The sequence below is a fragment of the Tiliqua scincoides genome, chromosome 3, assembly GCF_035046505.1.
Source record: "Tiliqua scincoides isolate rTilSci1 chromosome 3, rTilSci1.hap2, whole genome shotgun sequence".
In the NCBI taxonomy this organism is placed as follows: Eukaryota; Metazoa; Chordata; class Lepidosauria; order Squamata; family Scincidae; genus Tiliqua; species Tiliqua scincoides.
The window spans coordinates 24,957,125-24,981,661 of record NC_089823.1 but is presented as its reverse complement, the minus strand read 5'-3'; positions in this window follow the sequence as shown (position 1 = coordinate 24,981,661).

Below are 24,537 nucleotides of genomic sequence, written 5' to 3'. Positions count from 1 at the left end.
GGCTGATTCAATCTTACAAATTTGTCATAGTACAGTCTTCTAGTGCTGTGGGGTTGATAGCCTCTTGTTTCAAGTGGAGAGTTTTTGCAGCCTAGCCAGTCTATGATTTGCTGTGTTTTTACAGGGGGCACTTTAAAACGAACAACTCTTCACCTGAAAATTGAGGTGGTACAGTCCCAGTGCAAGGGCTGCACCTCCTCAATTAAGCATGTTTGAATCGGTCCTCACTCCCTGTCTTTTCATGTGACTATTCTGATGATTGTGGCTTTTGTGGCAAGTTTCTGTGATTTTAACAATTTGTAAGCTATACACAGAACAGGATTTCATATGTGTGCATAGGTCTCAGTTTGTTTGAGACTTTAGGAGTGTAAGACCATAGGGGTATAAATGGCAATAACTTAGTTTTTATGCCAAATTTGACTCTAGCTTGAGGTTTTCATCTGTAAAATTGTAAGGACTTACCCAAAATGGTGTAATAAACCCACAATACCTTCTGGATTCATCAGACGCTTAGATCTGAGCAAGAATCCATGTCTCAAAATACTATAATACATTTCTTTGTCTATGTTTGTATATTAAAGCAGTCCTGGTAATTTCCAGTTTCTTATTATTAACAAGGAGGCATAATGTGGTCTAGGGTGAATACTGTCAATTTTTATACAAAGTGTAAAATGTATGAAATATGACAAACTTCATGTTAGACTTGTTTGCTAAAATTAAAAAAAAGGAAATTGATTTTAAAATTGTATTGTCTTGCTAAGACAAACAGAAAATCTTGTCAAAAATTAACTTGTGAAAACATTGTAGAAAACATCTTGTTCTCTCTGTCTTTCTCCAATATGTCCAGTAATTGTGATTTGTTATCTGTGCAGGTTGTAAACTGCCTCCTACCTAATTCCATGTAAGTCAATAAGATGACCAGACTGGAAGAGAAATTGATTCTACCCACCAACTTCTTTTAGTCCATGGCTCAGTTCAAATGCAACACCAAATCATGCACTGGTGTTACATCAGTGAGCCTCAGGTTCCTTCCTCTTTTATTTCTTTCCCACACATATCCCACTTCTGGACTAGATCAGCCTTTTGTTTGATCCAGCAGGGTCCTTCTTATATTATTAAGAAGAAAAGCCCTGCTGTATCAGCCCAAAGGCTCATTTAATCCAGCATCCTGTTTTTCATAATACCCAGCCAAATGCAGGGCATGAAGGCATCATACCTGTCTATCTCCCACTGTTGCTCCCGTCATTGATCTTCAGAGAGACACAGATGCTGAGCTTGAATGGTACATCATAATTAGAAGCCACTGGTAGACCCGTTTCCTCCAGAAACTTGTCCAATCCCCTTTTAAAGGCGTCCAGGCCAGACGCCATCACCACATACTGTGGCAAGGAGTTCCACAGACCAACCACACGCTGAGTAAAGAAATATTTTATTTTGTCTGTTCTAACTCTCCCAACACTCAATTTTAGTGGATGTCCCCTGGTTCTGGTGTTATGTGAGAGTGTAAAGAGCATCTCTCTATCCACTCTGTCCATCCCCTGCATAATTTTGTAAGTCTCAATCATGTCCCCCCTCAGGTGCTTCTTTTCTAGGCTGAAGAGGCCCAAACACCGTAGCCTTTCCTCATAAGGAAGGTGCCCCAGCCCCGTAATCATCTTAGTCGTTCTCTTTTGCACCTTTTCCATTTCCACTATGTCTTTTTTGAGATGCGGCGACCAGAACTGGACACAATACTCCAGGTGTGGCCTTACCATCAATTTGTACAGTGGCATTATAATATTAGCCGTTTTGTTCTCAATACCTTTCCTAATGATCCCAAGCATAGAATTGGCCTTTTTTACTGCCACCGCACATTGGGTCGACACTTTCATCAAGCTGTCCACCACCACCCCAAGATCTTTCTCCTGATCTGTCACAGACAGCTCAGAACCCATCAGCCTATATCTAAAGTTTTGATTTTTTGCCCCAGTGTGCATGACCTTACACTTACTGAAATTGAAGCGCATCTGCCATTTTGTTGCCCATTCTGCCAGTCTGGAGAGATCCTTCTGGAGCTCCTCACAATCTCATCTGGTCTTCACCACTCGGAAAAGTTTGGTGTTGTCTGCAGACTTTGCCATCTCACTGCTCAACCCTGTCTCCAGGTCATTTATGAAGAGGTTGAAAAGCACTGGTCCCAGGGCAGATCCTTGGGGCACACTGCTTTTCACTTCTCTCCATTGTGAAAATTGCCCATTGACACCCACTCTCTGTTTCCTAGTCTTCAACCAGTTCTCAATCCATGAGAGGACCTGTCCTCTAATTCCCTGACTGTGGAGTTTTTTCAGTAGTCTTTGGTGAGGGACCCTGTCGAACGCCTTCTGAGAGTCCAGATATATAATGTCTACGGGTTCTCCCGCATCCACATGCCTGTTGACCTTTTCAAAGAATTCTATAAGGTTCGTGAGGCAAGACTTACCCTTACAGAAGCCATGCTGATTCACCCTCAGCAAGGCCTGTTCATCTATGTGTTTTGAGATCCTATCTTTGATGTCCTCATTGACACCTTTCTCTGCTATACAGTATCCTGTTACTTACTGGTTCTTAGAAAATCATCATTTACCTGGAAACCAGACCATAATCAAGGTGAGGCTTCCTGTTTGGGTTTGCAAGCAAACCTTTATTTGCCCAGTTTTGATGTAGTGGCAGATTATACCACCCCATGAAAGAAGTGAGGAAAAAAATGGGGGGGGGGAGAAAGGAGTATGTAACTTCTTGTTCATGCACCACTGCAAGAGGGCAGGGAATTCCAAAGTGAGGGCCACTACTGAAAAGCCCCTTTAATGTGTTGCTGTCCATCAGACTTCAAAAGGCAATGGAACATGGAAGATAGCTTACCTCCATGATTTTAATGGTTAGGTGATTTATTGATAGGAATGGAGATTTTAGCATTTCAGTTTGTTCTTTGGGTTAAATGTGAAGACAGACGTATTTGGGACGGATCTCACAGTGCCTCCCTCAGCTGCAGGAGGAGCTCACAACTGAAAGGATGGATTTACATAGTAGTAAATCAAATACTGGCTCAGCTCAGAGATCAAACGCTCCCCTCCCCCATTCCTCAGGCAGACTGTCTGCCCTTTTTCATTTTTGAAATTGCTCCATGGAGGCTTATCTGTTGGTTCATTAATTTTTTTTCTTAAGCAAACCTTAAAAGTGTAAAACTGCTCTGGGGATAGGGAGATTTTTGGAAACATCACCAGCCAATGACTACCATACACAACTGGCTTCAGATGCAAACTTGCAGAATCAATCCCCCCCCCCCCCCCGCAGTCCTCAATTCTATACGCAGTAGTGAGAAGTAGGTGAAGCTGTTGCTCAGCAGTAGAGCACATTTTTGACATCCGGAAAGTCCAGGTTCAGTCCCTGACATCTCTGTAGACCTTCATGTAAGCTTTTAAACCGGATCCAAAGAAGGGCTGTTCATGTGGGGAAGAAAACTGTATGAATGGCTGCAATTTTGCTGTCTGCTTTCACTGCCACACTTCTCATGTTCACAATTCTAAGCCGCTGTTTAGATGTGCACTTTGGCAGGGTCAGTAGCTGCAGTGATTACAGCAAGCAAAGCACTAGCTATATCCGTGCTTCTCTTTTCTCTTACTCTTGTCCCTCCTTTGGTTCATGGACTTTATTTCTGCCGAGCCAATAGTAACTTGATTGCATGTGAGGCATCATCAAGATTTATATTTTACTATATCTTAAGTTCAAATTACTTCCCTGCCAAAGCTCTTGGACTGGGATCTATGCACATATAAATACAAAAATACTTTTTAGTTGAAAAGCGGTATATAAATACTGTTAATAATAATTAATAATAATATAAATACAAGGCCAGAAAATGTAGATGTCATTTTCTGCCATTGTAGTTCTCAGAGATGATGAAAGGATTCATCAGAAAGCAGAGAACTTCTATATTCTTCCCCAAGATATTCATTCTACCTATTTCTTTGTCTTACTAGTTTGTGTCATAGCCTCTGGCTCTGAACAAGGCCTCAGATCTTCCAAGTGCTCCCTGGAGAGAGTATCAGGGACACACAGATGTCATTTCCTAGTCTGAGCAGGAGCAGCAAGATATGCATGCACAGTGCTGCTTATAGTTCTAGAATGGTTCTGGAGATAACGCATGGACAGATTTTAAAGAAGAAAAAAAATTAATAGGATGCTAAGGCCATTTGCACAAGTGGTGAGGCTTTTGCATGTTTAATGTTTGTAATGCAAATGGAAAAACCTACATCAATCATAAGTTAGAAGATACATTTCATTTAAAATGGTGCTTTTCTGGTCTGTATTTCACATTAAGAGCCAAACTTTGCAAGTGGGGAAAGGCTTTTTCTGTGCTCCATTTTGGTGCTACAACCTGCCCCCTCTCAGTCCAGTTGTCTCTCACTCACTCTCTCACCCTCCCTTTGATAGGGTTTCAAACCTGCTTTTGCTTAAAAAATTTCCAAGTGCTAGAATCCAATGTCACTTGTGAAAGTGCCCTAATTTTGATTTATACTAGAAGAATGCAGTCTCTAAAAGAGTTATGCATGAATTGTTGTGCAGAACAGTATTTGAAAGTGGATTCGTTCAGGAACCCTGTTGATATGCTTGGGGAGACACGTTAGCTCAATGTTAAAGCACATACTTTGTGTGCCGAAAGTCCCAGATTCAAGTCCCGGCATCTCCAAGTAAAACTGGAAAAGACCCCTATCTGAGATCCTGTATTGCTGCTGTCCATCAGTTTGGACAATTCTGAGCATGATGAACCAATAATCTGACTCCATATAAGGCAACTTCCTGTGCTTCCAGAACATTTAGTGTTGAAGACCACCAAGTATCATGAGCTGAAAGACTGTGTTGTTTTCACATTTTATTTACCCATAATTTGCATAACATTAATATGAATGTAGTGGATGTACATGCGATTTCCTGTTTGATACCTGAAGAAACCATTCATAGAATTCATAAGAAAAGCCCTGCTGAATCAGGCCAAAGCTCATCTAGTCCAGCTTCCTGTATCTCACAGTAGCCCACCAGGGAGCACGCAAGGCAATAAGAGACCTGCATCCTGGTGCCCTTGCATCTGGCATCTTGAGGTAGCCCACTTCTAAAATCAGGAGGTTGCACATACATATCATGGTTTGTAACCCCTGATAGACTTTTCCTCCAGAAATTTGTTCAGTCCCCTTTTAAAGGCATCTAGGCCAGATCACCACATCCTGTGGCAAGGAGTTCCACAGACTAACTACATGCTGGTAAAGAAATATTTTTCTTTTGTCTGTCCTAAGTCTCCCAGCACTCAATTTTAGTGGATGTTCCCTGGTTCTGGTGTTGTGTGAGATGGAAAAGACCATCCCTCTATTCAGTCTATCCATCCCCTGCATAATTTTGTATGTCTCAAAATGTCTCTTTTAAATGATGATTGGTTAAACATTACCCAAATTTTGAAAAATCTACCAGAGATGCTCTTTGTCCATTGCCTCCAAGCTACCTGTATATTGCACCAAATTAACAGATTGATGAGATTCTAGGTATCAAGTACAGCCATCAGTGTTTCTCTGTCGGTGGTGGTAGTTGCTGCCACTAAGAGGGAAAGAGCCAAAAAAGGGTGCCCTTCCTCACCCACCTCCTTATCTGGGGTGGGCCCAGTTAGGAAGGCCCCTCAGTCCAGAAGCCAGTTGCCAAAGGAATGTTCCTGAAAGCCAGGTGACCTGGCCAACTGCGCCTTTTAAGCACTCACATTTGCCCTTGTAGTGTCTGTCAGAGAGAGAAGGGCAACAACACTCTGCTTTGATCAGAAAGAACCAGGCAAGTGACTAATAAAAAGCAAGTGGGCAAAAAGGCAAAAAGAAAGGGGGGAAGGACAAAATCAGGTCCTTTAATTTAGACCAGATCAGATCTTGAAATTAGAGGCAAACTTGAAAACAATAAAAACTAGAGTAACTGTATAGATAGACAAGACCCCTGCTTAGCTGCAGTTCCTGTGGTCAGGGAAGGGCTGGCCAACAACTGGCCAATAACTCTATACTTGCTAGAATAGATTACATGAGGGTTCAAAGTTCTTTTCCACTGCCCTTACCGTCAAGAATTTTTTCCTGATAACCAATCAGAATCTCTTGCGGTTTGTACCCATTGGATCTAGTTCTACTTCCAGAGGCAGTCGAGAACAAAATTGCCCCTTCTTCCATATGGCAAGTATTTGAGGAGTGCAATCATATCCCTTCTCAGTCTTCTCCAGGCTGAACATACCAAGTTCCCTCAACCTTTCCTTGTAGGGCTTGCTTGAAGAAATTTGGTATGTTCAGCCTGGAGAAGAGAAGGCTGAGAGAGGATCTGATAGTGCTCTTTTATCCTTCCTGTTGACTTAACCAGAAGTGAGAGTCTGGGGTCAGCAGGGTAAAGTGTCACTATTGACCATACAACCCCTGCTAACTGGGTTAGAGGCACTTTTTCAAGTGGGTGCTCCTCTTTTCAGCAGGGGCAGAGTAACTGGCCCGCCGTGCCCCAGCAGTATCTTATCTAGTGGCTGCCTGCTGGTGTTCTTTTGCATCTTTTTAGATTGTGAGCCCTTTTGGGACAGGGAGCCACTAGTTGTTTGATTTTTCTCTGTAAACCACTTTGTGAACTTTTTTGTTGAAAAGCAGTATATAAATACTGTTAATAATAATAATTAATACCACCATCTGACTGAATTTGTGACAATTAATTGATATAGTTTAAAACTCGTATAGCTAAATCAACTAGAATTTCTTTAATTAGCAACAGCTCTGGTCTGCGTGCTCAGCTGTGAATTGCCCCAGTGTGAGCTCTGTATCATTAACTGTGTGCCTTGTGTATAGCATTTCATTTGCAAGAAAAAGCCCTGGCATGTCCCTAACCCTTTTTCCACCAGCTGAGTCTTTCAGCCTGTTGGGAGTGACTAATAGCTTTTTCAGTGCTATGTGTCCCCAGATGTTCAGAGTCATGAGTCACATCATGATTTTATAGCATTATAAATGTGGCTCTTTTTCAATTGCATTCTTGTTTCTTTTTGTGTACTTGCATCCCCAAACTCTTGCTTTTGGAACTGGCCGGTGAACGGCTGCAGATGTGCTTTGTTATGGCGCAAATAGTGGAGAACAGATCTGAGATGTATGCATGGATTTATTAAAATATGTATAACCTGCCTTTCAATTAAATGTCTCCAAGACAGCTGACAAAAAATTAGTCATATAAAAGCATACAAAAGCATACTACCTGTTAATAAACAGCTCATAAAAACTAATTAGTAGCTAGCTTGATCAGAGCCACAAGAATAGAAAGATATTCAAGGGCCAGACTACTAAAAGAAGGCTGGCATCTAAAAAGCCAATAAAGAAGGAATGAGTTGAAATTCCCTAGGGAGGGCATTCCCAGCTTCCGCGCCACTACAAGAAGGCCCTGCCCTGTCATACGTCAGATGTTGGGAACCTGTGAAGGACAGTGCATGATTATAGATCAGTTTCTTTTGGTAGTTGCATGTCACAAGCTCACAGTGGATCTATTTGTATGTTGAAAAGAAGTGCTTCTGGCTTCCATTCACACAAGAATATTTATCCAGCATTTAACAGTCTCTTCTTTTGCTTGCCCCACCCCCTCTCTCCAGCCATAACGTCATCTTAAAAAAAAAATCTTACTTTATAGCATTGTGTATGGGAGGAATGCTATCTTCACACAAAGGCGCTCCTGAAAACAACACACCTGTGCTCTCATGCGCACACATGCTTAAAGGCAAAATGGGATTGCTTAGGACAGGGGTGTCAAACATAAGGCCCAGGGGTCGGATGCGGCCCTCAGAAGCTTTTGATCTGGTTCTCTGGCTCTCAGCTGCTGAGCAATGCTGAGGTCTCACTGCTGAAAGGGTGGCCCGCATGATAATTGAGCTCCGCCATATCTTGAAATATGATCAAGATTTGCGTATTTTCTCTTGTAGTTTGCAGCTAACAAGTGCCTACACAAGAACAAAGTACTTATTTCTGGTTTTGATCTGTTTAATGACATCACTACCTGCCAAATGACATCATCACTTCCGGCCCTCAGCAGGCATCATGAATGTTATTCAGCCCGCTGTATGAAATGAGTTTGACTCCCCTGGCTTAGCAGATGAGTACTCAGGAATTGTGACCTACCAAAAAGATGTTGAGAAAAGCCAGGTATGACAAGAGAAGGAAGCGGATGGAGAAAGGGAACAGAGGAGGTGCAATTCCTCAGATTTCCCAAGCATGCTGTGACTGACAGAGCAGTATCACTCTGTGTTTGCATTTGGGGATGAGGTGTGGGACCTTGAGATACGGGGGGGGGGGGGAACAAGTGAGGGCTTTTCCATCAGATGTTTATTTCAGAATTGTCACACTTCAGTCATGCACTCTCTATGGGGTGGTGCATACATTGTCACTCATTCATTGTCCATTTGTCTTTTCCACATACTTGGTTTGTCACAATTATTAACAGGAAACATTCCTTAATGGAAAAAAACAACAGTTCAGCAGCACACCACCACAGGAGCAGATGATTGCTAGGACGACTGTTCTGTCTCTTTTGAAAGGCACATGGCAGAAGGGTAAAAATGGAGGGGCCTGTCTACCACCTCTCCAAAACATGCTGTATCAGCTGCCCTGTGGAGGGAATGTTGCAGTGCAGTTCTACAGATGACTGCAGGTGGAAAAGCAATGACTGACTGGCACTTAATTGGATTCCCAATGGAATGGCTTGAGAGCACACTGGGCACTGCCACTGTCATCAGGAGTGAGGATTCAGGAGTTGGTCTGGCCAGGTGGGCCCTTGGCTAGTTCCTGTTCTGATTAGCCTCCAGTGCTTCCCCTGACAGTGTGCATGTGGTGATGTGAACAGCACAAGGAAGCCCTAATTATAGCAGCAGCAGATTGTCTGAAGAATAGCCTAGACCAGTGTTTCTCAAACTGTGGGTCGGGACCCACTAGGTGGGTTGCACGCCAATTTCAGGTGGGTCCCCATTCATTTCAATATTTTTTTAATGTATTAGATTCGATGCTGCCATGTTATGTGACTGCATTTGGGGAACAGGCTACTATGGATATGCTTGTAACAATGTTATTAAATGGGACTTACTCCAGGGTAAGTGCGGGAAGGATTGCAGTCTAGGATTGTTCAAGTTTTTCCTGCTTGATGACATCACTTCTGGTGGGTCCTGACAGATTCTCATTCTAAAAAGTGGGTCTTGGTGCTAAATGTGTGAGAACCACTGGCCTAGACAATACAGGCTACAAGCCTATATACACACTTTCCTGGGAGTAAGTCCCATAGAACATAATGGGACTTCTGAATAGATTGGATTGCACCAACAGTGCACCCATGCTCAGCAATCGGGGCTCCTTTCACATCTAAATGTCTCCCCAGCATTGCAGAATTAAACTACCGTATTTGTTTTGAGATTTTAAAGAAGTGATTACAAGAAAAATTTAAATAAAAGCAACAACATAATGACTTCTGTTCTCTTTCCTGCTCCTGGTGCCACTCATTCATCCCTTAAAAGGAATATATAATATTGCCTATAACAGTCTTTGCCCCAATTAAATGGATATTATCCCCAAAGCCACAATAGTTTTAATGAAACTCTGTGAAACTCTTCACTCTTCAGTGAAACTCTGTGTGCAGGATCTTTGCTCCACTTCTCCATAAGCAGTGCATGTGTAGGGAATTCTCATGCACTGCTAGGGTGCTTTCCTTCCTCGAGTCTAGAAGAGCAGGAGAACCCCCATACATTCAGGGCTCTGAAGCACAGCCATAAAGTGGATGGTGGCCCATAAAAGCTGAAATAAATGTGGCCGTGTTTAACGTGCTGCAAGACTTGGTGTTTGTTTTGCAACCAAACAAAATTGCTTACCCCTCTGAAAGTAATTCATTTGTGGAATTCACTGCCAGCAAATGTGGCAATAGCCACCAATTTAGATGGCTCTAAACAGGGATTAAAAATTCATGGAGGGTAGAGGTATATATCCTTACCATGAACATTGTTGAGAAACAATAGCAGAGAAAGGCTGTTTGCTTTCATGTTTTGCTTCTGGGCTATCCAGAATTATCTCCTGGGCCACTGAGCAAAGCAGGACTAGATGGACCTTTGGTCCAGCAGACTACTATGATCTTGTGTGTTTTTTTAATATTTTTTAGTTGACTAGTTTGTCACAGACACCTTACTAATCATGTCTGTTCTTTCCTTTTGGGAGGGTCTTGACCTTGCACAACTCTGATGTACTTAAGATCTCTCAAGATTTTCCTCTTCCTTTTCATGCTTCATAATTATTAGTAATGTGTGAACAGATATAAATTGCACAAAGCCTATAATTTTTAAAGGAGAGAGATTAAAAAACAATGAAATGAGAGTTGGAATTATATTTACAGTACCAAGAACAACCCGGTAAAAACTCACTAAACCTCTTTTAAAGCATTTTCTTCTATTTACACAACTCAGTGAAGACCCAGAGAACTGCAGTGGTTTACTCATAGTTACATTTTTGGTTCATTTTCAAATTGTGCTTATCTGAGGTGGGTGATTCAGAAACATGAATACCACAAAAATTAATATGTAACTAGTTATCTTTGGATAGCCTGCATCCATCGTGAAGGGTTGGAAGACCTTCAGCAATACTATGAATGTTACTTCACTAGCAGTTCCCCTTGTGGCTTCCAGGTATTGCCGCCCTCTTCTGCACCCCCTGCCCCATATCCCATGCTGTTGCTAAATCCTTGCCCCAGAACAACTCTGATCATTGTAATGGCTTAAGAAGCAGAACTGAAATCTTGCTCTTGTGTCAGTTTAGTCCCAGTATCAGAGACATGTGGCAAATCATTCATGGTAATGTAGAGCCAATTGTGCATCACCTTGATTTCTGAGATCTACATAGGAGTGTAATAGAAGTATTTCTATGTAGTAGTAGTAACTGAGTCATTGGATTGGTCATATTATTACTGATTTTTTTACTTGCTAGCAAACTGATTAAGGGCCAAATCCTAGCCAACTTTCCAGCACTGATGCAACTGTGGCAATAGGGTATGTGCTGCATCCTGCCATTTGGGGCAGTCATGAAGGCCTCCTTGGGCCTGCATCAGCACTGGAAAGGTGGATAGGATTAGGCCTGGAGAAGAGTACCTACACAATTTGCCAAGTACTCTAGGTATTCTTGCTATCCAGTAGTATGTGACAGTGCTAAATGATAGACATTTGCAGACCTAACATGCTTGCAATGATTATGCATTTGTAGGAGAATGCATTTGTAGGGCATTTTTCTTGGATGTCCTACATTTTGCGGTTATGACATCTGGTCACCCTTCTCAGGTAATGTTGAAAGTCACAATGGTCACAACTCTTTCTCATGCCATGTTGTCTCCACTCCTGGGAAGGCAAGACTGACATGGGAGGGGACTACATTACTGGCTTGGGAGGGTCCATGGTTTGGTGGTAAAGTGTAGGTTTAGCATGCAAAAGGTCCCTGGCTTCTCTTGTTGAAAAGGTCTCTGGCAACAGTCCCAGGTCATGGTCTGAAGGCACATGATACAGCCACCTTACTAAAGCTTTTGGGGAGGGGGGTGGTGGTCTAGTCAGTGCCTGAATGGGTGATATAAATGTGATAAATCAAATAGTAGGGTCAGGAAAGCAACACCAGAGACCTGCCACCATTCAGTACTGGGCTAGGCGGACCAGTGGAGCCTAATTCCAAAAGGCAATTTCATGTTTCTGTATGACACAGTCATGTGATATTGCTGGAGCAGCACAAGAATACAACATGCTGTGGTGTTTCTCATATCACCAAGGTAATGGCAGAATGGTATAATTATACATGTGACAGCAGAGAAATCTGCATTTAAACACTGAACATAAAGCAACATGGCAATGCCACATGGTTGCATTTGAGTCTCAAAGGAATCTTCCTTGAACTGGGTGTTTAGGGAGGAGAAGGGGTGGGCAAAATGGATTTTTGTCACAGTTTAACGAGCCATGTCTTGTACTCTCTTGCTTGCTTATATCTGGTTTGCAGTGCTCTGCTATATCCTACTCTTAGTATGTGAGTCACGCTAGCTGACATTCAGGGAGCCGGATTCAGAGCTGATGTGTCAGCAAAAGCCTGACTACAAAATATAGCTTTGAGTTGCAATGCTCAAGCCCCCTACTTTAAGTAATAGGCTCAAGAATCACAGCATTGCACGATTCTGCATAAATCCTTTTGGTTGCAAAGAATGAGCAACACTTCACTCAGGCATTGTTACATCACAGGAATATGTAATCACTGGAAGGAGCTTTGGGATGATAGTACTTTGGAAAGCAGAGGTCCCGCATCTAAGACATTTTGTGCGATTGAAGGGCTGGTGTGGTGTGGTGGTTACAAGATTGAGCTTGTATGACTCAAGACTCCCCCAGTTTGAATCTCACATCTGCCATGAATTCACTAGGTGGCCTTTGGTTAGGCCTGCTCTTCTTCAGCCTCAGTTTCCTAGCTGCAATATGAGAATTATAAAACTCACTTTATGGCAACAACCCTTTAAGCACTATATCAGTGTTTCCCAAACTGTGGGTTGGGACCCACCAGTGGTTCATGCGCAAATTTTTGGTGGGTCGCAGTTTTTTTTTTTTTTGAAACAAAAACATTTTTTGCAAGCACCCCTACCCAATTCTTCTTGCAGAAAAAAAATCATTAGCTGCAATGCTAACCTGTGGTATAAGGTAATCTTTATTCTTAGTAATTAGTAAGCCCAGTAATTAGCACGAACGCTGTTTCAGCCTTTTGTCTGGCCTGGAAGTTCCTAACTGCACATCTTGCTCTCCAGTTCAGCCTTCTGGGTACCCTAGAACAACTGTCAAGGTTTGTGAGAACAATCCTTGAATGTCATTTCTAGGGAGGGCCTAGCAAATGTAATTTTTATTATTAATAAATAATATATTTCATCTAGTGCAGGGGTCTCCAAGCCCAGGGGCCAAATGCGACCCACGGCCAGCCTCTATCTGGCCCGCAGCCAGCCTCTGATCCCCTGAGAGCCTCTGGCCCACTTGACCAAACACAACCAGAGTTGTGCTTGTAGGGTGGGGGAACAGGGGTTCATTTAAGCGTGTGTTTTATTTGATGGGCTGTGTTGGTGCTTGGAGAAATTCTGGGCATTTGAGCTCATTCATTTATTCATTCATCTAAGTTTCATCTCTAATATATTTATTTAAATTTTATATTTAATTTTTTTTTCCGGCCCTCAACACTGTGCCAGATATTTGATGCGGTCCTTTGGCTGAAAAGTTTAGAGACCCCTGGTCTAGTAGGATGTGATAGTCATTTTTAAAAGTGGGTCCCAGTGACGTTTAAGAATTTCACTGTATGCATGTCAATTTTTATTTTTACATTCCGCTAGCAGATAGCACAGGCCAACACACATTTTGCTTCCTTAAATGTTACACCAATTCCTGGGTGTATTTGGGGTGCGGATTCCAAAAATGGCATCCATTTTGCCCTATCACATCTAGTTTTGGAGATATAGTATAACCTCTTTAGTGAATGGTTCAAGCAGCTTCCTGATGAGGAAGCCTACACCATGGTTTCCTCATGAGGAAGCTGCTTGAACCATTCACTAAAGAGGCTATACTGTATCTCCAAAACTAGATGTGATAGGGCAAAACGGATGCCATTTTTGGAATCAGCACCCCAAATTCATATCAAACCACCATAAAGTTTGCGAAAAACATTTCTGACCCTCAATTTTGTAGGCCTGTGTAGTCAAATAAGAAGGAGCTGCTGCTGGTTTTCACAGCCTTTAAGTGACATAAATTAGCTTAGTACCACTGATGCCAGTTCTCCTTATGGAAGCTAGTGCCAGTGATCATGTCAGTAGTTGCATGCACTCAATACAAGACCCCAAGACAACTCCCTTGATGCTGTCAGCTAATTGCATGATGACTTGTTAAAAACATCAGCCACAGACAGACAATTCTGGGGCAAGCTCCTATTTTTAGATGAGGAGAATGCCTGGAAGTAGTAATGATAGATCAGCCATCTCAATTCAGAAAGCAGCACTGTTACCTTTACTACCAGGTGCCACTCCTCTCTGCATCATTGCAGTGGGCCTCTAGGCAAATTACCATTTGTGGAGAGAAGAAAGGAAGTAGCAGAGGGCTTCAAGTCTTTCATGTGTCTTTTATCCCTGTTAGTGCTGGAGGGAGAAACAGGGTCCAAAGAGGGAAAGAGAACAGTGGCCGCAGGGGAAAAGCTTTCCTGCTGCTAATGCATATGGTAAAAGAGACCCAATCCTGGTCCCAGCTTCCAGGGTAAACTCTACCAGCAGAACCTTAAGGAGGCCACCCATGTAGAAGGGGTCCCCTCAAACCTAGAGCTGGCTCCACTGCAAGTGATGGGACATCCCAGCAAATTACTCCTGTGTGTAAAACCGTATCCCCCAGTTCTGAGAGAACAATTCACATACGAGATCAAGTTTCCCTTTGTGGCTCTGCTTATACCAAGGTCAATTCTACTACTATGTGGTAACACACACGGAAAGAGACTCAGCTAAAAGAAAATTCCCACATTCAGCCACCTGAACTTTTTTCCAATTTAAGGAAGTGCAAATTAGTACTGCAAGAGGTTTCCAGGAACTGACAGAATGTGTGCAACATGGCTAGGCAGCTGTCAGTCAGCAGTAGTTATGACAAGAGATACAGCTCTCCGGAGATCTTTAGCAAAGAGGTTGAAAACAAAATTGCTAATCTTATCATGCCTTTTCAGTTTACACACACCTCTGCTGCAGTCACATTTGGAATGCTGCGTACAGTTCTAGTCACCACATCTTAAGAACATTGCAGAACTGGAAAAGGTGCAAAAGAGAGCAACCAAAATGATCAGAAGGCTGGAACATTTCCTGATGAGGTGAAGCATTTGAGGCTTCTAGCTTACAAAAAAGTAATTAAGGAAGACATGATTTGAGGCTTATAAAATTATGCATGGTGTGTGTGGGGAGCGAGAGGGCTTTCTCCTTCTCTTCCATCTCTACAACCAGGGGGTCAGCCAATGAAACTGACCTACAGGCAATTTCCTGTAAGCAAAAGGAGATACTTAGCACAACAACTCAGGCTATGAAATTTTTTGGCATTATTTTCAACAGTTCTTGCAGAAGCCGATTTATTCATTTTGATTGCGGTCCTTGCCCTCAGTGACATCATCACATAACCAACTCTAGTTGCAATTTCCTTTTACTGACATTAGATGACATCACTGCCTTGGATGCCATCAACTCATTATGTGATCCCTGGTTGGGTGGGATAGCTCAAGAGACTAATTCAGGATGGAGCCCCCGCAAGAGAGAGGGAGAAGTGACATTTAAGCAGGGGCAGCAGGGTGTTACATGAAAATCCCCTTTTTCCTTCCAAGTTGTGTTTTTATATCTAGTTATGTATTTTGGACTAAAATGCAGGCCTAAAACTTCTCTTTCAGGCCACAAAAGGAGTCAAATCATAAGCTCACTCATTTCTCATGTTGTTTGTCAGTCTGGGAAGACTCATTTTCTCTAGAGACACTGGAACTGTCTTTATTGTTTAAGTCAGTCACTGAATATGCAAACACCTTAAAGGAGGAGGACTTTGGCAGCAAAGTCTATCACCTATTGTTAACTAAATCACAGCCATTAAGCCACCTCCAGACTCCAAAATCCAGTAGCAACAGGAAGTAAGCTACTCCCCCTCCCCCAGAGTCAGGCTTTGCTGATAGCTGATTTATGGACCCTTCCACCTTTTCTTTACATACTCCACGTGTACTTAGCATGCGCATCTAGACCAGCACTACGACACATCCGGGTCATTCTAGGTCAGACACAACCCCTTAAGAGTAAGCTGAGAGCACATGTCGCTCTCTCTCTGATTGCCCTCCTGCGGGAGTGGTCCTACACGGGACTCTTCCTCCAACTGCCCCCCCGGACAGGTAAGTATATCTTGCGTCTAAACTCCCTACCTTCTTCCCTATCTATTCCTCCCTTCTCCCCCATCTTTAGTTAGCAAACTGGGTTTAGCAGATTAAGGAACCCCTAAATACTTCCCTACACCCTATCCGTTTCTGATTCCTTTTCGGATGCACCCAAATACATAGCACATGCAGCCACCACTAGCTAGGTACACTATACACAAGTATTACAAACCTATACTTATCAAGTCTCCATGTGTATTGTTTACCTTTGTGTGTTTTTGCAATAAAAGTATAATCCTTTGATTGAAAGTTACCTTTCTCCCAGTCTCCTCATTAAGCTAAACAAGGGATTTCTTTGCTCTACGCTGTCTTGTTATCCAGCCTATGGTCCTAAAAAGTTTCCAAAAGGTTAATATACTAATTCCCCTAAACAAAATAGCCTTTTTGGTAACAAGGGAACCAAGGCTGCTGAACAGGAGTTTGAAATGGTGAACAAACATAAATGGGGGCAAACATTTTATTTTGCCAAAACCACTCATTTCAACACCAATGTCTAAATGTATGAATCGAGGCACTACCCTTGCAACAACAGACCCGCTTTGCTATATCAGACCAGGGTCCATCTCTAGACTAGTAGAAAACAGAATGCAATTGGCGGAAGAGGGAAAATCACTATTTTTTTCTGCACAACACACCAAGCATAAAGTTATTTGCACTCAAAAATGAAGGGCAGCTTTGGGAACAAAGGCAGACTGAATCTCCCTTTTGCTTCACAGATCAGCATTAATAGGCAATAAACTGTAGACCTGAATGAGAACGAAGACAAATATCTGGAGTCGGAGAGTAGAAAGCTGGAAAGCTTGTGCAAGAAAATTGCAATTTCGATCCTTTACCCACAGGGAATAAGTTACACTTGGATGTATTTCTTGCTTTGTCAACTGCATTTTCCTCTGGTCATTAATTAGGACTTAGCTCAGGCTCTCCATAATGTGCATGCTTTCTATTTCTTTGTTGCAGGAGGCAGCAGGTGCAGGCAATAAGAATTTCTTTACTAACACACACCAGTGAATAATAAAAATGTTCCATGAAGAGACAGTATTATTATTATTATTTATTTTTACCCCGCCTTTCTCCCCTTGAGGGACTCAAGGTGGCTTACAAAAAAGGTTAAAACAAATTAAAAGACATAATTTAAAGTTTAAGGAACAGTAAAGTTCTACTTACTGTAAATTTTCTTTGTATGGTTTGGCAGGAGAGCACTCTTAGACCTCATGGGTTGTCCCCCCTAGGGTCATGGCCCAATCTAGAGAGCTACATGAGGGGCTCCCAGAGGGAAATAGTGTCAACTTTAAACAGACCAGTGGACAATGTATCTACTTATGTCTAGTTGTTGGAAGGGTGAAGGGTCCCCATTTGGAGGCTTAAGATTGGACCTGGAAAGTTTTCTTTTCCAAACGTTGTAAGGCCTATACAGTTCTCTGCCTTGGCAGGATAAAAGGAACAGAGTCTTACTTGGCTTACATTCTTCCTTTTGGCTCTGGAGAAGAGGGAATTTCAGCAGGTGCCGTTTGACAGTATGCATTAGCGACTATGTTCCTAGGATGTAGCAGACATTCCTCTCAGGCAACTAGCTGTAGAATGCTTTTTCTGCAGCAGAAAGAGGCAAGAGTAATGAGGCAGTCAACCAGAGAGAAGAGGAACCAAAAGATAAACCATTGTGACTTGCTGGTATGAATGCATTTTCCAAAAAACCTCACAGCACTATGTATGTGCTTCATGTTCTCTATATTTTGTCTGCACACTTCCCATGTGCTCTCTTCCTATCATTAGAGGTTAGTCCAGTGGTATTCAAACTGGGGCATCGCAATGCCGCAGCCTGTGGGTCCTGGCCTCTGCCCCCTTAAGGGGCGGGGGCAGCCAGGAGACGGGAAAAGCAGCAGTACGATCCACAGGATCACGCCACTCAGGGGGGCTGCAGGGGCTTGGGTGCACTTGCCCAAGTGTCCTGCAGCCTCCTGGGGGTGCGGGGAGCCCTGCGCAACCTTTGGCAGGGCTTCCCAGATCAGGAAAAGTGAAAGTGGAGTGATTGCACTCTGCTCCGCAAAACTGGGATGGCTGCTGCAGGGACTGGTGAGTGCATCCCTCAGCAACGCAATCCTGGGGATCGCGTCGCTGCCTCCCCCCCACCCCTGCAAAGACTTAGTGCGGGTTTCAAACTCCCGGAGAGTTTGAAAACCGCAGGGTTAGTCTATTGCTTAGACAGACTTTGGCTGAATCACAATTACCTTAACTGGCCAGCAGAGGTCAATGTCTTTCCACAGAAATACAACTATCCTTGCTTCTGGGATACAACTTGGCCCATTTAAAGGCTGCTACCTCCATACTTCAAGAGTGATTCATACAATGACAAACCAGATTTCACTTAAGCAAAAGAAAACTTAACCTGATACTGCTGTCATATATATTGTTGTATATACACTAATACAGTGGTTCTCAAACTGGTGGGTCTCTACTCACCAGCTTGAGAACGACTGCCCCTGGCTCTTTAAGGGGTGGGGAAGGCAGTGATGCAATCCACAGGACTGCATTGCTGCCAGGGTTGCAGAGGCTTAAAAAAAACCTTATTCCTGCCTGCTGCAGCCTCCTGAGGTGCGGGGAGCCCCACTGAGCCCTCTGCAAGGCTCCCATACCTCAAAATAAAAAATGCAATCGTGACCTCAAAGTGGGTGCGATCGCATTTTTAAAAAAATATTTTGAGGTGCGGGGAACCTTGCAGAGGGCTCCATGGGACACCCCACACTCTCAGGAGCCAGCTGTGGGCAGGGATAAGTTTAAAATAAGCCCCTGCAAGCCCAGCCTTCTCCTGGCCAAGACTTACCTGCGGTCTCAGACTCCCTGTGAGTTTGAGAATCGCTGCACTAATAGAGATGTTTGTTTCCTGTAAGGAAGATAGAATTACAGCCTAAGACATAAGAACATAAGAACAGCCCCACTGGATCAGGCCATAGACCCATCTAGTCCAGCTTCCTGTATCTCGCAGCGGCCCACCAAATGCCCCAGGGAGCACACCGGATAACAAGAGACCTCATTCTGGTGCCCTCCCTTGCATCTGGCATTCTGACATAGCCCATTTCTAAAATCAGGAGGTTGCCCGTGCACATCATGGCTTGCAACCTGTAATGGATTTTTCCTCCAGAAACTTGTCCAATCCCCTTTTAAAGGCGTCCAGGCCAGTCGCCATCACCACATCCTGTGGCAAGGAGTTCCACAGACCAACCACACGCTGAGTAAAGAAATATTTTCTTTTGTCTGTTCTAACTCTCCCAACACTCAATTTTAGTGGATGTCCCCTGGTTCTGTTGTTATGTGAGAGTGTAAAGAGCATCCTTCTATCCACTCTGTCCATCCCCTGCATAATTTTGAATGTCTCAATCATGTACCCCCTCAGGCGCCTCTTTTCTAGGCTGAAGAGGCCCAAACGCCATAGCCTTTCCTCATAAGGAAGGTGCCCCAGCCCAGTAATCATCTTAGTCGCTCTCTTTTGTACCTTTTCCATTTCCACTATGTCTTTTTTGAGATGCGGCGACCAGAACTGGACACAATACTCCAGGTGTGGCCTTACCATCGATTTGTACAACGGCATTATAATATTAGCCGTTTTGTTCTCAATACCTTTCTAACGATCCCAAGCATAGAATTGGCCTTCTTCACTGCTACTGCTCATTGGGTCGACACTTTCATCGACCTGTTTACCACCACCCCAAGATCTCTCTCCTGATTTGTCACAGACAGCTCAGAACCCATCAGCCTATATCTAAAGTTTTGATTTTTTGCCCCAATGTGCATGACTTTACACTCACTGACATTGAAGCTCATCTGCCATTTTGCTGCCCAATTCTGCCAGTCTGGGGAGATCCTTCTGGAGCTCCTCACAATCACTTCTGTTCTTCACCACTCAGAAAAGTTTGGTGTTGTCTGCAAACTTAGCCACCTCACTGCTCAACCCTGTCTCCAGGTCATTTATGAAGAGGTTGAAGAACACTGGTCCCAGGACAGACCCTTGGGGCACACTGCTTTTCACTTCTCTCCATTGTGAAAATTGCCCATTGACACCCACTCTCTGTTTCCTAGTCTTCAACCAGGTCTCAATCCATGAGAGGACCTGTCCTCTAATTCCCTGACTGTGGAGTTTTTTTCAGTAGCCTTTGGTGACGAACCGTGTGGAACACCTTCTGAAAGTCCAGATATATAATGTCCATGGATTCTCCCGCATCCACATGCCTGTTGACCTTTTCAAATAATTCTGTAAGGTTTGTGAGGCAAGACTTACCCTTACAGAAGCTATGCTGATTCTCCCTCAGCAAGGCCTGTTCGTCTGTTTTTTGAGATTCTATCTTTGATGAGACATTCCACCATCTTACCCGGTATGGATGTTAGGCTGACCGGCCTATAGTTTCCCAGGTCCCCCCTCTTTCCCTTTTAAAAGATTGGTATGACATTTGCTATCCTCCAATCCTCTGGCACCGTGGCTGTTTTGAGGGACAAGTTGCATATTTTAGTCAAAAGATCAACAACTTCATTCTTTAATTTCTTAATAAGTCTTGGGTGGATGTCATCTGGGCCCGGTGACTTACTGATCTTTAATTTATCAGTGAGGTCTGAAACATCTTCTCTTTAAACCTCTATCTGACTTAATTCCTTGGTTAGGAGGGGCCGTTTGGGCAGCGGTATTTGCCCAAGGTCTTCTACTGTGAAGACAGATGCAAATAACTCATTTAATTTCTCTGCCATCTCTAAGTCTCCTTTTATCTCCCCTTTCCCTCCCTCACCATCCAGAGGGCCAACCGCTTCTCTGGCGGGTTTCCTGCTTCTAACATATTTGAAGAAGCTTCTATTATTCCCCTTAATGTCGCTGGCCATGCGTTCCTCATAGTCTCGCTTGACCTCCCGTATCACCTTCTTACATTTCTTTTGCCACAGTTTATGTTCCTTTTTATTCGCCTCATTAGGGCAAGACTTCCATTTATGGAAGGAAGCTTCCTTGCCCTTTACAGCCTCTCTAACTTGGCTCGTTAGCCATGCGGGCACCCTCCTGGATTTAGTGGAACCCTTCTTTCTTTGCGGTATACACCTCTGCTGGCCCTCTATCACTGTTGTTTTAAGCAGCCTCCATGCACTCTGGAGAGACTGGACTCTTTTTACCTTCCCTTTCAACCTCCTTCTAACCAGCCTCCTCATTTGAGGGAAGTCCACCTGTTGGAAGTCAAGGGTTTTTGTGAGAGATTTGCACAGTATTCTTCCCCCGACGTGCATGTCAAAACGGATCATAGCATGATCACTGTTCACCAATGGCTCCGTAACACTGACATCTCTAACCAGGTCCTGTTTTTATTAAATCCAGAGTCAATATTAAATCCAGTGTCACCTGTCCTCTGGTGGGCTCCATGACTAGCTGCTCTAAGGCACAGTCATTTAGCATGTCAAGGAATCCGGTCTCCTTTTCATGACCAGAACACAAAGTGACCCAGTCTATATGAGGATAATTGAAGTCCCCCATGATTACAACCCTGTCCCTCCTTGTCACCTCCCTGATCGGTTTCCTCATTTCAAGGTCCCCTTCCGATTTCTGGTCTGGCGAACGATAGTATGCCCCCAGTATTACATCGCTCCACAGGCCTGGTAATTTAACCCACAGAGATTCTACGGTGGAGTCGGACTTGCCTTCAATCTCTACTTTGCTGGATTCTATCCCTTCCTTAACATAAACGGCCACCCCACCTCCAACATGCCCCTCCCTATCCCTCCTGTAGAGTTTTAGCCCGGGATTGCAGTATCCCACTGATTCTCTGCATTCCACCAGGTTTCCATTATGCCCACTATGTCAATGTTTTCCCTTGTCACCAGACATTCCAGTTCTCTTATCTTTGCTCGGAGACTTCGGGCATTTGCATAAAAGCATTTGTACATGGAATGCCCCAGGATGGGCTGCTTATTCGCTCCTTTGTCCCCACATTCTCTCACTGTGCCAACCCGTCTATCACATCCCATCATGCTACCATTCCCAGTTACGTACTTCTCCTACTCTGCCTTTGTCTTGTTGTTCTCTAACCTCCCCATCCTCGTCCCATAGGGATGAGGAGTCCCGAACCAGATGCCCCTCGGCTCCTGTCGGCCTTCCCCCAGGGATTAGTTTAAAAGCTGCTCTGCCACCTTTTTAATGTTATGCGCCAGCAGTCTGGTTCCATTCTGGTTCAAGTGAAGCCCGTCCCTCTTGCACAGGCCCCGCTTGTCCCAAAACTTTCCCCAGTGCCTAACAAATCTAAACCCCTCCTCCCTACACCACCATCTCATCCACGCATTGAGACCCCTGATCTCCGCTTGCCTAGCTGGCCCTGTGCGTGGAACAGGTAGGACTTCAGAGAACACTACCTTTGACGTCCTGGCTTCCTACCTAATAGCCTAAATTTGGCCTCCAGGACCTCCTGGCTACACTTGCTCATGTCGTTGGTGCCGACATGCACCACAACCACTACCTCCTCCCCAGCACTGTCTACCAGACTTAACACAATGCGTTTACTTCTGAGTAAAACACCATTTTCACACACGTCTACTAATAGGTACTCGATCACCTGAATTTGCTACCAGATTGCAAGGAAACAAGGCTACTGCAAAACAAGCCAGGGCTTTCTAAACACTGAGGGAACTGACTTGGTACACCAGCACATTAATATGTAAATGTACTTATTAAGATAAAAATTCCAAAGAACAGTCTGATGCAGACTAAGCACACTGTGATCCCCAAGAACAATGGTATTCAAACAGGCGTCGCGACGCCCCAGCCTGTGGGTCCTGGCCTCTGCCCCCTTAAGGGGGGGCAGCCAGGAGACAGGGGGAAGACAGCAGCCTGATCTGCAGGATCACGCTGCTCAGGGGAGCTGCAGGGGCTTGGGTGCACTTGCCCAAGCCTCCTGCAGCCTCTCGGGGGTGCGGGGAGCCCTGCGCAACTTTCAGCAGGGCTCCCCAGGTCAGGAAAAGTGAAAGCAGAACGATTGCGCCCCGCTCCGCAAAACCGGAAGCAGAGCATGATCGTTCCGCTTTCCCTTCTGACGGTGCTGCAGGGACTGGGGTGCACCCTCCAGTCCCTGCAGCAGCCGTCCCTTTGTGTGGAGAGCCCTGCGTGAGCACCTGCAGGGCTCCCCAGGTCAGGGAAAGGGAGAGTGGGGTGATTGCACTCCACTTCTGCTTTTGCGGAGGCAGAGCAGATCACTCCACTCTCCCTTTCCCTGACCTGGGGCACCCTGCAGGCACTCGCGCAGGCACACAAAGCGCAGGCACTCAGATAAGCACCTGCATGTCCTATTTATTTTAGTGGTGAGAGTTAAGCATGCAGTTCTTTCCCACTGGAATAATTGGAACTTAAATGTGCTTTACTGTGGCTGGATTAATTTTGCACATCTTTATATGGACGATTAGATAGATAAAAATAGCCCAAAGATAACAAATTAGAATTACTGTCTATCTGAACAAAAAACTGCAATCAAGACAACACCGCTCAAAAGTATACTGTATGTGCATTTCCATTAGGAAGAATGAAATGAAATGAGAAGAAAAATCTATTTGAATACAAAGTTCAAAGTTCAAAAGTGAGCTTTATTCATAACTATTACTTTTACATGACTCAAGGTTATACAAACAAGATAAAAATTAATCTAAAATCAAATCTAAATGACTAAACTTAAAGCCTACATTTTTATTGATGAAATACTGAAAGGAGATGACAAAATACTTCAAGTTTAGAAAGAACAAAACTTGGCCACTTAACTATGAAATTTTTTTTCAGTTAAAAATTAGTCATTTTAATGGTTTAAAATTAATTCAGTACACAAATATTCTGTGATTCAGTTTCTTTGCTCCTAAAAATATAGCAAATTTCTTAAAAGTGGAAACAACTGGTGTGAACATCTCAGCACACATAAAAAGAAAATCCTCTGAGGACATTTTGACAGTACAAGGGAAACACTGCAGCTTGCCTATATGCATTCAACAAGAGTAACATGTCAAACTATATCTAGTAAAATCTAGATCCTCATGGCTAACAGTACCATCATATGATGCACAATGGAGGACTACCACCATCATGCAATGAATATGCAAATACTAATTCTAGTATTTTCTCAAACTACTATAGTGCTGAACTACAGAAAGTAAAAGTGATCAGGTGTCCACCCAGTATTATCAGATATCCATTCCAGGTGCAGTATATGCTTTGAGAACAGTGATCAGATGAATTTGATTCACTAGTGACTATTTCTGCATTCTATTATTCAACACTAGAAGTCTGAGAAAGTAGCAGAATGAGGAACCATCTAGACCAGCATTTCCCAAACTGGTGGGTCATGACCTACCAGCCTGGGAAGCACTGGCCTATTCCCTTTCTAAGGGGTGGGAGAGAGGGTATTGATGCAATCCCCAGGATAGTGCTCAAAAACCACTTACTGAAAACCGGAAGTGGTTCCTGATCACTATTTTTAGTGAATCAGAGGCTGGGGGGCCCTGCAAAGGGCTCCACAGGGCTCTCTGCAACCCCTGGAGGCTGATG